This window comes from Lactuca virosa, chromosome 6 (genome assembly GCF_052849685.1).
Source record: "Lactuca virosa cultivar CGN04683 chromosome 6, Lactuca_virosa_CGN04683_v6, whole genome shotgun sequence".
NCBI lineage: Eukaryota > Viridiplantae > Streptophyta > Magnoliopsida > Asterales > Asteraceae > Lactuca > Lactuca virosa.
The window spans coordinates 242,446,841-242,459,606 of record NC_136431.1 but is presented as its reverse complement, the minus strand read 5'-3'; the positions used below and the strand labels follow the sequence as shown (position 1 = coordinate 242,459,606).

The 12,766-nt window shown below is 33.2% G+C and overlaps 1 non-coding gene across 1 annotated transcript; it reads left to right on the top strand.

The window, feature by feature from the left end:
* Window positions 1-11,896: 11,896 nt before the first annotated feature.
* LOC145123064 (small nucleolar RNA R71) lies at window positions 11,897-12,003 on the top strand. The gene has a single exon (XR_013714944.1). It is a non-coding gene; the product is annotated as a small nucleolar RNA R71 (small nucleolar RNA).
* The last annotated feature ends 763 nt before the right edge of the window (window positions 12,004-12,766 follow it).

The window sequence follows — 12,766 nt, the reverse complement described above, 5'->3', positions numbered from 1 at the left end:
AAATATCAGACATTTAGTTACTTAATCTAGACTATAAATACTCATGTAAAACACACACAACTGGGACATATCTCTGACACCTTACTCATCTAGACTCACTTTATCATTTGTAATTTATTCTGAAGCTCATCTCTGTAATTTATTTTCAAATCAATAAGATCATAAAAGGCAGGTGATCATTATCACCTCCCAAGGTTTTATGCCAGTGATCCTAGCAAGGATCAAGGGCTTTCCTTGTTAATCACTTGTGCAATCTTGTTCTAATTTCGTTAATCACTCCACCTACAACACCACAACCTCTCATGCAATTTGGTTAATATCCACTATGTTGATTTTTGACCAAAACATCAGCCTTTTCTGAAAAGTGTTGCATTGCTGAATTATTACCTTTCAAGAAGCTTTTCTACATTGGGAAGCAATGGATGTTCATCAAGTGGGAGCTTCAACAACAACATTACAAGAAGATTTTGGTCCCTTAAATGTCCCTTAGGAATGGACTTGGCATTTTGTGTTGGCTCACAAATGTCACTATAATTGGTTGATTTATGCACATATGTTTTAATGCATGTTTGTGATGTTTATTTTATGTTCTTGTATGTTATGTTTGATGTATGAAAATTGTTTTTACAAGTTAAATAACATTTTATCATAAAATAATATCACTTGGAGTTTGAGTAAAAATATTTAAAATATAACGTAAGATGTTTATATATGGATATTTATAAAAGCATTTTTACCGGTTAAAAATCGATTTTCGTTGAAAATTGTTTTATTGTAAAACTTATAAATAACCAAATTTAAAATATTTGAAATGATTTAAAATGTGTTTAAACATTATATAAACTCCATATCTTTATAATGAATAAGAGTTTCATTAAAAAGACTTAATATCGGTTTATAGTGTTATAACGGCAAATAATAAAACTACTGATTATTTTTTGTGTCAAAACTTAATATATCATATTAATGTTTTAAACATAACGCAACATGTTTATATTATATTTTATGCATGCCAAATGGGAGTTAAAACATAAGTATCATCATCCAAGTTTTGGTTTATCAAAATATGACTTTTATCATAAGATGCATAAAATTGAGTTTATAAAATAAAATGAGTTTATTCTACAAATTCATAAAGTCATAAGATTTTGATTATTAAAAGAAGATTTAAAATCATGATTTTAGAACTCATCCAAAACTTTATGTATAAAATAATTTTTATTAAGATTATTACTAGTTCTTAAAATTCATCTACAACTAAACTTTAAAATAATGAATTTTAGGTTATAATTGATCGTGACTAATAACAATTAAAATGAAGTTTTATTTGACACCTAAAGAACCTAATGACAAGTGATGAATTTTACGAAAGGATACAAGAATTGTTAGATGCATGCAATATCCATGAGACCATGTTTTTTATAAACTATAATTGTAAAACATATATAAAATCTTTTATAAAAATGCAAGTTATTGCTGTCCTTTTGAAAAACACCCAATATCATTTGTATAGTCTTAGTGTCATAGGGTCACCTAGTCATTAGGATTGTCTTATGATGTTCAAGGTATTTTTGTAGTTTCTGGTTTCTAAAGGGTCACCTTATCACTAGTTCGTTACAATACTACAAGTTGTTTCAAGTAGGATGACTTGATCGGAATCTTGTGTGATAAAGGTCACCTAAGCATGAGAGGTCCGAGGCATAGATGTGATAAACATGACATGTTAAACAATAGTTGTTTAGGATCCTCTAATTTAGGAGTTTCATATCATATGGAATTGGTAACCGCTACCTACCGAGTTTGATGAAGTTATGGAATAAAGGTCACCTAACCATTGACTTATTTCATTACTTGGATCCTAGATTTAATAAATTAATGTTTTAAGAAACAATAAAAGTTATTAATTTTTAAAGAATAAATATTCAAAATACTAAATTAAACTTTGTTAAATTCTGTTAATAACTGTTAATACTCTTTCGCCATGAAAAATCTCTCTTTCTTGTTGAGTTTCAAGAGATAGTAACATTTGATGGTTCTATAACTGGTATAGTATATTGACGTTCTACCTTAATGGATCTCATACCTGAATAACCTCTGCAATTCAGTATGTCTGGTCTTGATACTTTGATGGAAGTATTATTGTGATGATGTTGTTGTGTATCACATCATAGTAGAGTATTTAACCTTGACTTCCAGAAAGTCTTGGATAATTATGAAACATATCAGATGTCTCATCAAGTAGATCAGACATTCAATCAGAACACTAGAGAGTGCTTCAAGTCTGTTCAAGCATTGAATAAAGGAAGTCTAAGAGATTGTGTGCTAAAATAGACTTATAGTTTAGTTAAGGGAAATACAACATAAACCCAGATATCAAGAAATGACCAAATGATTAGTGGTGTTTATATTGTGGAAGAAAATAGACACTAAAAGAGGAATTGCTCCTCTAATCTAATCAAACTGAAGAAGTCTGACTTAGACAAGACTTCAGATATCTATATGATAGAACTATTTATTTTTCCATCATTTATTTGAATATGTTATACTTCAAGTGACACTAATAATTGATATTATGTGCCGATGATTGGAAGAAATAATCAACTGATTACAAACTAATGATATTTCGTGCTAAAGATGTTAGGTACCTATTCTTATAGGGACATGTAACAGTTGTAATTTATGAATAAATCTAGATTTACTTATCATTTAATGGATGTTCATATTCATGTTCTGAAACGATGTATTAGGTGTTAAAGAATATTTTCTCATAATGTTAATTATGAAGTAAATCTATAAGATTTCATTAAATCGATGGTTCTAATCATAAAAGCTAAATAATCAAATGATATTTGATTGGAACTTATCTATGTCATAATCATCATGACTATGTAAAAATGAAAAACATATGGCAACTTCAAAAGGATGGATTTTTTGAAGGCAAATGAGCTTGATTCATTTGATATATGTGAATCCTATTTATAGGGGAAGATGATTCGCAAGTGTCTTTATCTATTAATAGTTAAAGAACAAAAGGCTTGACAAAGAATTATACATAATTGATGTATGTAATCTTTTCAATCCATTAATAGATTTGGTGATAGCTACTTAATCAATTTCATTGATGGCTTTTATTCGTTATTATTAAAGCCTTTGATTTGCTTAAACTTGTTTCATAGTGACGATTGAAATATAACTTAATGATACCATCATTAACTTGTCGTTGTGATAAAGAAAATTAGTTTTGTAAACCAAGTCTTCTTGGAACATCTTAGGAGTTGTGGAATTGATTCACAACTCATTCCATCAAAAACACTCATGCGTCATTAGTATGGTTCTTGTGGCACAGGATCACCTGGTTACTTGGATCTATCTTTTGACGTTCGAGGTAGCCTTCAAATCCTCTAATGGGATAGGGTCACTTGGCCACTAGTTGGATGTCGTTGATACAAGTTTTCGAAGAGGATAAAACATAGACCTTGCAGTGGATTAAATACATTCATTAGACTATATACATTATAAAATATTTGGAGTTATGCTCACTGGAATAAATATATATTGAATATATATATTTTCCAACCAAACAAGTGGATTAAATACTTTCATTAGACTAAGGATGTAATGGTTTATCCTTATCTAAAAGGTATGGAGTTATAGAACTTATGTTAGATAATAAGCTTAACCACTCCAACATCTACTAACTTCATTTATCTAGATTATCCTAAATGATTGTTTAGGATGAAGTTTCTACTAATCCCACTAATTTTCATTCCATAATACAAGTGCTTAGAAAGTTCTTTTTCTAAGTGGGAGCAATTTGGAACTTTAAGAGCTAAAGATTCATAAACTAAATGCATCAAAGTTTGGAACTAGAAAGTTTTCAACTGTTGTTGAATCTTCTCAATAGTTGATCGGAAACTAATAAAACACAAAGAGATGCATTCATGTATGATTATGAAGTATGGGCTTGATTAATCTTCCTTGATATAGTTTGACTATAAAGAGTAAGTAAGTTCTCAAGGAAGAAAACATACATGAATGAAAATCGTTCCAAGATTTAAGCTAACATCTCAAAGCAAGAATCTTATTTCTTATAAGGTAATTACATAGTGTGATTTAATTAGAAATCAAGAAGACTATTATGTTTTCTACAAAGATAGTGGGAGCACAGTAACATTCCCAGTCTTATATGTAGTCGACATACTAATACATGGAATAAAGATCAATATATATAGATCATGGCGACTTAAAGGATTAAGTAAAGTTGCATTAATTGTTAAGGATCTTAAAGATCTTAAGATAAAGGACTGTGGGAGAGTAATCTTCATGGCCGAAAGTTCTCTCTCCCTCATCCTCCCCCACCCCCCTCTCTCTCTCTCTATCTCTTTTGAAGTTACTTTGGTGGTTTAGAAGCCTTCTTGAATTGTCTGCTGTAGTGCTTATTTGAGTTAAGCACTTAAAGGCTTAAGACACTTAAGAATACAAAAAGGAACTAGCATTCCAAGTGCCTTACTTTTGATGGTGAATGCCTATAGAGAAAATCATGTTCTTTGATTTTTTGCTATCTTCATCAACACCTCAAAACCAAGTGGGTTCAAAGGCTTCAAAAGTTATCATTCTAAAACGTTTTAGTTGTTTTTATTTCATTCTAACCTCTATAAACGGATCGTTGATGGTTTGGATTTATTATGAACTAAAAATAAATTATTTATTTTTAAAGTCTTCCATTGCGGATTTTGTGAAAGACAAAGTTAATTTTATATCAAAACCCATTAGAAGTTAGATTAAGGATCTTCTCAGGGATGAATAAGGATCTTCTGGAAGTGCGTGTGAGAATTGCCTAATATTTATGATGCCTTATTTCGAGTCGGTTATGTTCCTCAAATGGTGCTTGCTTTGTGCTATGTGTGGCCTATATTGATGTTAATACAACTGTTAAGTGAATATGTTAGGTTGCATGCCATAAAGACTAAATAGTTTTAGAATGCTTGATTTGGCTCTATTGTAGCTCTTGTTTGTGTCTAACCATTGTTGTGTCAGAGCTTTCATTCGAATAACTATTTAATCTTTATTGCATTTGATTGTATTCGTAAGGTAGTTGGTTGACATTGGTAGAAGTTTTCCTTTTTAGCTGAGAGCAGTGTGGGGTAGGTTTCCTTGTGGATTAGGAACAATGTTAGAACGTGCTTATATGGGATGTGGGGTCCTAGGAGAGCTTAGGGAGTGCCTTAGTATGCTGTGTGGTGTAAGGAGCTATCAGAGTAATCATAGGGAGGTGACCAAGGGGATCTAGAATGGTTCTTGAGGAAAGTACGGATATGTGTGGAAAGTAGTGTTGTGCCCATACTATTAAAAGCATATGATTTATACTTGAATGAAGGAGAATCATTGTGATTCTAAATTGTTGGTGATGTGCATGCAATAAAAATATTATCTATTTTTATATTTATAGTCCTAAACTACTTAACTAACTAATTGCACTTAGGAATTGTACCCTAGTTAAATTTATAGAATAGTTCAGGTAAGTCGGGTGTCGAACACAACGAACGAATTTAGCTAATAAAATAATTACTAAAAATTAGAAAAAACAATAAGCGAAGAAGGGGTTTTATCTGATTTTGCAAGTTCAGATTAACTTAAACTTAAACACTCAACTAAAAACGATTGTAAACAAAATTAAGAAGACACTTCCGTTTAGCTTCGAATCCCCCCTTTTTCTATGTGTTGTTTCTGAGTATGTATTTATTCAGTTGGTTACCAATTTAAATGCAATTAGCAATCTTAATCCGATCTCCTAATATTTTTACCAATTTAAGAAATACTATGTAATGATCATACACAAGAAAACACAAAATTGATTATTAAAGATAATTAGGGTATATAAGATATATCTAAGTTAATTATCTATGATCAAGATAGTTAAATAAATATAATTATGATCAAATTATGTTCTCTAACACATCTAACGTTATTATCTTTATTACTTAATCTAAGATGTGATTTATCCTAACTCAAGCAATTTAATATTCATAAACTACTAGGTAAACAAGTTCATGTAATTCAATTGGTCATTAAACTACACTTAACTTGAATCAAAGCATCAAATATGTAAAATTTAACATGCTAGGTAATGATAATCAAACACATGCATTAACCAACTTCATAAAATCCATATATAAGAAACTAGCACATATTATTAGGGGTCATCTATACTAAACGAAAGGCTAATGATTAGCTACTCATAGCAGAAAATAAACACACAAAAAAGAATATTTAGACATGTTTAATCAAATGCAAACCGAATGTAATGTGTAATCTTCAAATCTTTAATCTCCAAACGTTCTCTCTTTCAAAAGGTTGTTTTTCCCTCTTCTACGACGGCTGAATGTAATGTGTAATCTTCAAATCATTATAGTTTCCTAAATTGATGTATCACATCGTGAGAATTAGGGTCTCACATCATGAGATCAGTGCAAATCGTGTCTGGCAAGGAAACTGCATTCATTGCAGTTATCTTCTGGAAGAATCTATAATCACGACGTGAGGATATTTATAGTTTCCTAAATTGATGTGTCACGTTGTGAGAATTAGGGTCACACATCGTCAGATAAGTTCCAATCGTGTATGGAAAGGAAATTGCATTATGTGTAGTTATCTTCTGGAAGAATATATATTCACGACGTGAGGTTATAAGGCTCACGTCGTGATCCCAATTATACTGCATATCGTCGAGATTTTTGCTCTCGCCACGCCATTCAATTTTATATTATTATTTCAAATCTTTCTAATATTTTTCTTAGATCCTAGTCATTTATTTCAATTTTTATCAGTATGCTTGTAATCCTAATTTCAACCCCATAGCCCACACTTAATTGATACAATGTCCTCTTTGCATATTTAAACAATTAAAGAACATAAAAGTAAAAATGAGAAATTAGATTAGACTCCCATGGGATAGTTGTGGCGAGATCGAATTCTTGAAAGTGTGTGGAAAGCTTGGACATCTTGAATTTGTATTGGAAATGGACTTTGGCAATTACTAATAAATGGGCCGATAAAAAGTGTGAACAAAAAACTCGCATCTTCAAGAAGTGTGGTGCATATATTCTTCAAAGTAATGCATTGTAATGTTGGAAAGCATACGTCAAATTTTATGGTTAAAAGAAAGATTAAAAACACAACATCTAATACCTCACGTCATGATAATAGAGAGCCACGATGCAAGTCTAGATCAAATAGCTTTTGAATCGTGATTTTTTTTGAACTCGCGACATGAATGATATATCTCATGCTGTGAGAACTGGGCGTGCACAAAATGTGTTTCTTCTTTAAATTCTTCACGTTGTTCAAACTCTATTGCTCTCTTAAGTCATTAAGATAGATGTTAAGACCATATTTTCTGTAACTCTTTCCTTTCTTCTCTAAAATTGCACACGATGGTCACCTCACACTTATAAAAAAATTATGGTCTTCGGTTTTAAAACTCTAATGCTCTAGGCTTCTCTCTCTTTCATATTCTTTTTTCTCCATAAGTTATAAATTATGCAAACAAAACAAACTCCTAGGTTGCAAAAAGAAAACAAACTTTCATCATTCAGTTACATCATTTTAAACAAAATAAATTAAAAATAAAACACACATTAAAACACACAAAAAATAAACTAAAAATAAAAATAAAAAACTCAAATAAAAGGATAGATAAGTCATCATGCATCATCATCATCGTATCCATGTGCTCCACTAGAACCGGCCCAACATGTTTTCCCGTTGCCTAAAGCTCTTCCCAATTCGGTATGTAAGGATAGTGAGGTGAGATGGTAAGTGGATGTTCTATATGGAAATGGGAAAATAATACGTCTATGGATTGGTTGTGATAATTTACACCCCCTCGAATATTGTCTGGATAAGAACCAACCCCGACTGTGAAATGGGTGGTTAGGTACACCTCCAATGGAACATCTTGAAATTGTTGGTGAGGTTGACCCCGATCTCTTCTTCCTCGTACATTCCTACGCCCTCGTTTTCTCAGCCCTTCTGCTGGTTAATCTACTTGTACCTAATCATATGCATGTATACTCGAATATTGGTTACAACATTCATTGATTCCAAGAAACTCATTGTAAGATCGGTACCCTTGATGCATGTATGAGTACGAATCACTCTAGGAATGAACACATGAACTATTTACCAAATGACTGACAAAATGCCCACCCTATATCGGGCTCCTGACTCTAGATGTGACTGCTTTGCTTTCCAAATACTGCGCAAGAAAATAAGGAATGTAGCAAGAAACCTTCGGTGCGATGATGCTCCACCTAAAAAACAAATATAAAGTTATCACTTTATCCCTATGTTTATTTATGGTTGATTGAAAATGTCACAAGTCGGTGGATGAGACGATGGATGGGAGACCGGATTTGACTTTCTTGAGATACCCCGAAATGAAATTCTTCATTAGCTATTGTTGTCCAAAAACCATACCCATTCATATCATGAGGGTAATCCCAAGAGGCTGGTCTCAAAAATCTGTCAAAAATGGGGGACATTGCTTCATGTTGTTCGTACAAGCCCGTTCTCCAAGCGAACTCGGCCAAACTCCATTCTCTATATTGACCACCGAGACGAAAAACTAAGGCCATAGCGAAATGCAGATCAATTGTGTTCGCTTCAAAAGAAATTGTTGAGAAAAATTCAACACATCCTCTTTGAATACTGGTTCCTTAATCGAAAATAAACTCTTCCACCTATTGCAAGTGAAATATGCCCCATTTTCAACGAATATCTTTGTGAGATACATGTGCAATCTATCCAAAATCCCAATTTCATTTAGCTTGTTCCAATCAATAGTCAGTGAAATGGATAACTCACGATTGTAGATCCATCCTAACTTGTTGGTATAATTATTGAATATTTCACGTGGGAGATCATCGGGGAATTCATAGAACGAATGTAGGCTTGAGACATATTGATGTTGTGGAGCTCTTCTCGGTCCCATAATACCTAGAAAATAAAAAGCAAACCAAACCCAAACAAAAAACAGTTGTAAATATTTAACAGACTAGTCATTAACTGGGTTACCCAGTTCTCACGTCATAGGCCTTAAAGCTCATGTAGTGAGCCTTTTTCGGCAACAATAACGAGAATTAAACATCAATCCAGCCAAATCGAACTCAAATAATACTAGGAGTTTATTTTCATAGTCGATCTAACTCCAATAAGTCAACATGGACTAGCAATTTCACAAGTAATCAAACTGATTTTGATATATTCATCCTAAGAACAAACCCTAACTATATATGTTCAAATCAGGAATATTTAACAAGTTTAAAGCACGGGAATCATACCTTAGTCGTAATGGAAACAGGAAAAAAAAGAAATTCGGATGAAGTTTTGTAGAAAATCGAAGTGGAGGCCAGAAAACATGAGTTGTCGTTCGTAAGTGGTGTTTTAAGAAAATGAATGTCAAATTGCCATCACCGAATAAGTGATGGCCCCCTTTATAATCTCACGTTGTGAGCCTAGGGCTCACGTCGTGAGTTTTGAATTGAAGGAAAATCATGTTTTTTATAATTTCCCCACGTTGTGGTTTATAGCCCACATCGTGAGAACTGATAAAGTGCAAACACCATTTATTTTTTAAAATCTTTTCTTTTAAAACTTCCACCACTGTCCATTTAAAATCCCACACTTGATTTTAAAAATAGAAGATGAATAAGATGAATTATTCTAGAAATTAAATGAAAATGCAAAACTAACTAAAAAGAAAAGGAAAAGGAAAAGAAAATGCAAACCGAGCTTGGGTTGCCTCCCGAGAAGCGTTTCTTTTTTAGGAGTCGTGAGCTGGACTCCTTCCCAATCTACGTTGCATCGGTTGGGAGTGGAATCCCCCTATTCTCCATTTTCTCCATCCACATCCTCTTGTACGCTTGAACTCTCCTTAGTTACACTTTCTTTGAAATTTCCGTTTACAATTGATGGTTGAAAGCTTCAAGTTTTCTTCTTACTCCTTGGGACTTTTCATCATTTGAGCTCTTCTCTTTATTTTTAGCTGGCCATTTCTTGTCTATCTTCATTCCATCAAGCTTTACATCCTTGCCTTCTTGATCATCCTCTTCATCACTTGAACTTATCTCTTCACTTTCACAAACTTATTCATCTTGAATTTTTGGAATAGTAAAGGCAAAGTCTTCAAAAATCGTTGGAATTGAGCCTCTTAACATAGAACGCTTGACTTTTTCTATAGGATTTTCCCTTTTTTGGACCTCTTTTTCAATTAATTTGTCTAATCTTTCAAGTTCATTGTCTTCATCCATAAAGAACACTTCATTTTGATTTTTAGACTTCTCTAATCCTTCTTCAACTTTAAATGTCATTTCTTCTTTTCCAACTCGCAAAGTAAGCTTTGATTCACGAAAATCTACCATGACTCTAGTGGTATTGATTAGTGGTCGCCGAAGTATAATAGGTACATCCACATCCTCTTTCATGTATATTACTTTAAAGTCAATTGGAAAAACAAATTTTCCAATTTTGACCAATAAATCTTCTACTATTTCTCGAGGATAAGTTACCAAATGATTTTCCATGTGGATCACCGTTCTTGTAGTCTTCAGTTATGGGAGTTTGAGCTTTTGATAAAAATAAACAAGGCATCAAATTAGTGCTAGCTCCAGAATTGGCTAAGTCAAATGTTTTCATGGAATTGCCAAATTCATATGGTAGTGTAACGCGTCCTGGATCTCCCATCTTTGTTGGAATGCCTTCCATGATTACCGTTGAACATTTTTCATTAAGAATCACCTTAGAAGTCTTTGGTAATTGTTGGCGAGTGTCAAGAAGATCTTGAAGAAACTTCACATACTTGGGCATTTTTGCTAAAGATTCAATAAATGGGGTATTAATTGGAATACACTTGACCTGCTTGATAAATATCTTATGCTGTTGCTCTAATGTATGCACCCTTGCTCGCGAAGGAAAAGGTAGTGGAGGCTAATATCGTTTAACAGGAGAAGAACTTTTATGTCCAAACTGAGCCCACAACGTGAGCACTTGATCCTCACGTCGTGAGAAGTGGGTATCAACCCTTTAATTTTCTTCGATCTTCATTCTTTTCGATTGTGGACTGGGCTGCTTCGAGGCTTCATCATGGATATCTATAGGCTCTGAATGATGGTCTTCTTTAGTTGTTGTGGCCATGAAATGTGGTTGTGATTTTGAATCGGAAATCTTTGGCGGTAACCTTTCGTTAACAAGTGTAGTCAATTGCCCGAGTTGAGTCTCAATACTTTTTTATTGAAGATTGATGATTTCTCATAATAGCATCAGCAACATCGAGTCTTTTTTAGAGGCTTCCATAAACCTATTAAGCATTGACTTGAAATCCATATTCTTCTTGGGTGGTGGTTGATCTTTTTGGTAGTAGCCTCATTCGTTTTTCCTATATTTTTCTTACTTTTGTTTCTTGTATCCTTCATATGGAAACCGCTCTTTCTTTGGCTTCCTCCAATCTTCATCATATTTAACACCACTAGAATAAAACATTTGCGCTTTTTTATTTCCATATTCATCCAAATCACAATGTTTAGTTAATTGTGGCACATTACAATTTTCACAACCAACTCTTATAGCATGAATAAACTGATCCAATTTTGTCATTCTTCGATCCATGTTGTCTAATTTTCCCAATACCACCACCATGTTCTCATTCCCTTCATTTCAATTTGCTTTTATTGTATCTTCACGTGAATTATGATATTCTCTCGAGTGCTTTGTAAATTCTTCAATTAATTCTTTAATGGTGGTCGGTTCTTTCTTTGTCATTGGTCCTTGAGAATCAAGGAGTTGCCTTGTTGTACCATTCACCCCATCATAGAAAATAGAGACTTCTTGTTGCACATTCAGGTCATGTTGAGGACAATTTCGTAAAAGGCCCTTCTATCTCTCCCAAGCTTCGTATAAGGATTCTCCATATTCTTGTTGGAAGTTTGCTATCTTTTTCTTTAGCTTTGAGATCTTTGAATGTTAACTAAATTGTTCAATAAACGCTTCATGAAGGTTATCCCAAGTCCTAATTGTTCCGGGAGCTAACAACTTCAACCATATCTTTGCATCTCCAGTAAATGTCACGAGGAGCATTGTTAGTAATGTTGCATCTCTTGAAACATTGAAATAATTAGCAATGTCCAAGACTTCATCCATGTGCTTGAAAGCATCTTCATAATCTTTCCCGAAAAAAGGTATGTCCTTGAGCATTGATAGAATGTGCCCTTTTAGCTCAAAACCAATGTCAGCTGGAATTTCGCGTGGCACAAGACCTGGACCGTTGTCATTACGCAACCTTTTCTTGTACTCCCCCATTGTCATGGTTGTAATATCTGCCATATCTTCAACCTCGCTTCTTATGTATTCTTGTGAATCTTCCTTGGTAGATGTTTTTGGCTCGTATTCTACTTCTTTCTTGCTTGGAGTCTTCTCAAAAATCACGAATTTGTCGGATTGGAAAGTGCTACTTGACTCGTGGACCTTATTGTCTTTCTTCTTGTGTAAAGCTGATTCTAGATTTTTAAGTGGAGGAACTATTGGAGTTTTGGATCCTCGGGTCTTAAATAACTGGAATAAAACAAAAACAAAACGCGTAAAAACAAACTAGAAAGAAAATAAACTGGAAACTGGAAAACACTGAACTCACATCGTGAGGTATATCCCTCACGTCGTGAGAACTGAACAAACAGAAAAAAAGTGTAGAAAATTAGTTTTTTGCGGTTTTTAT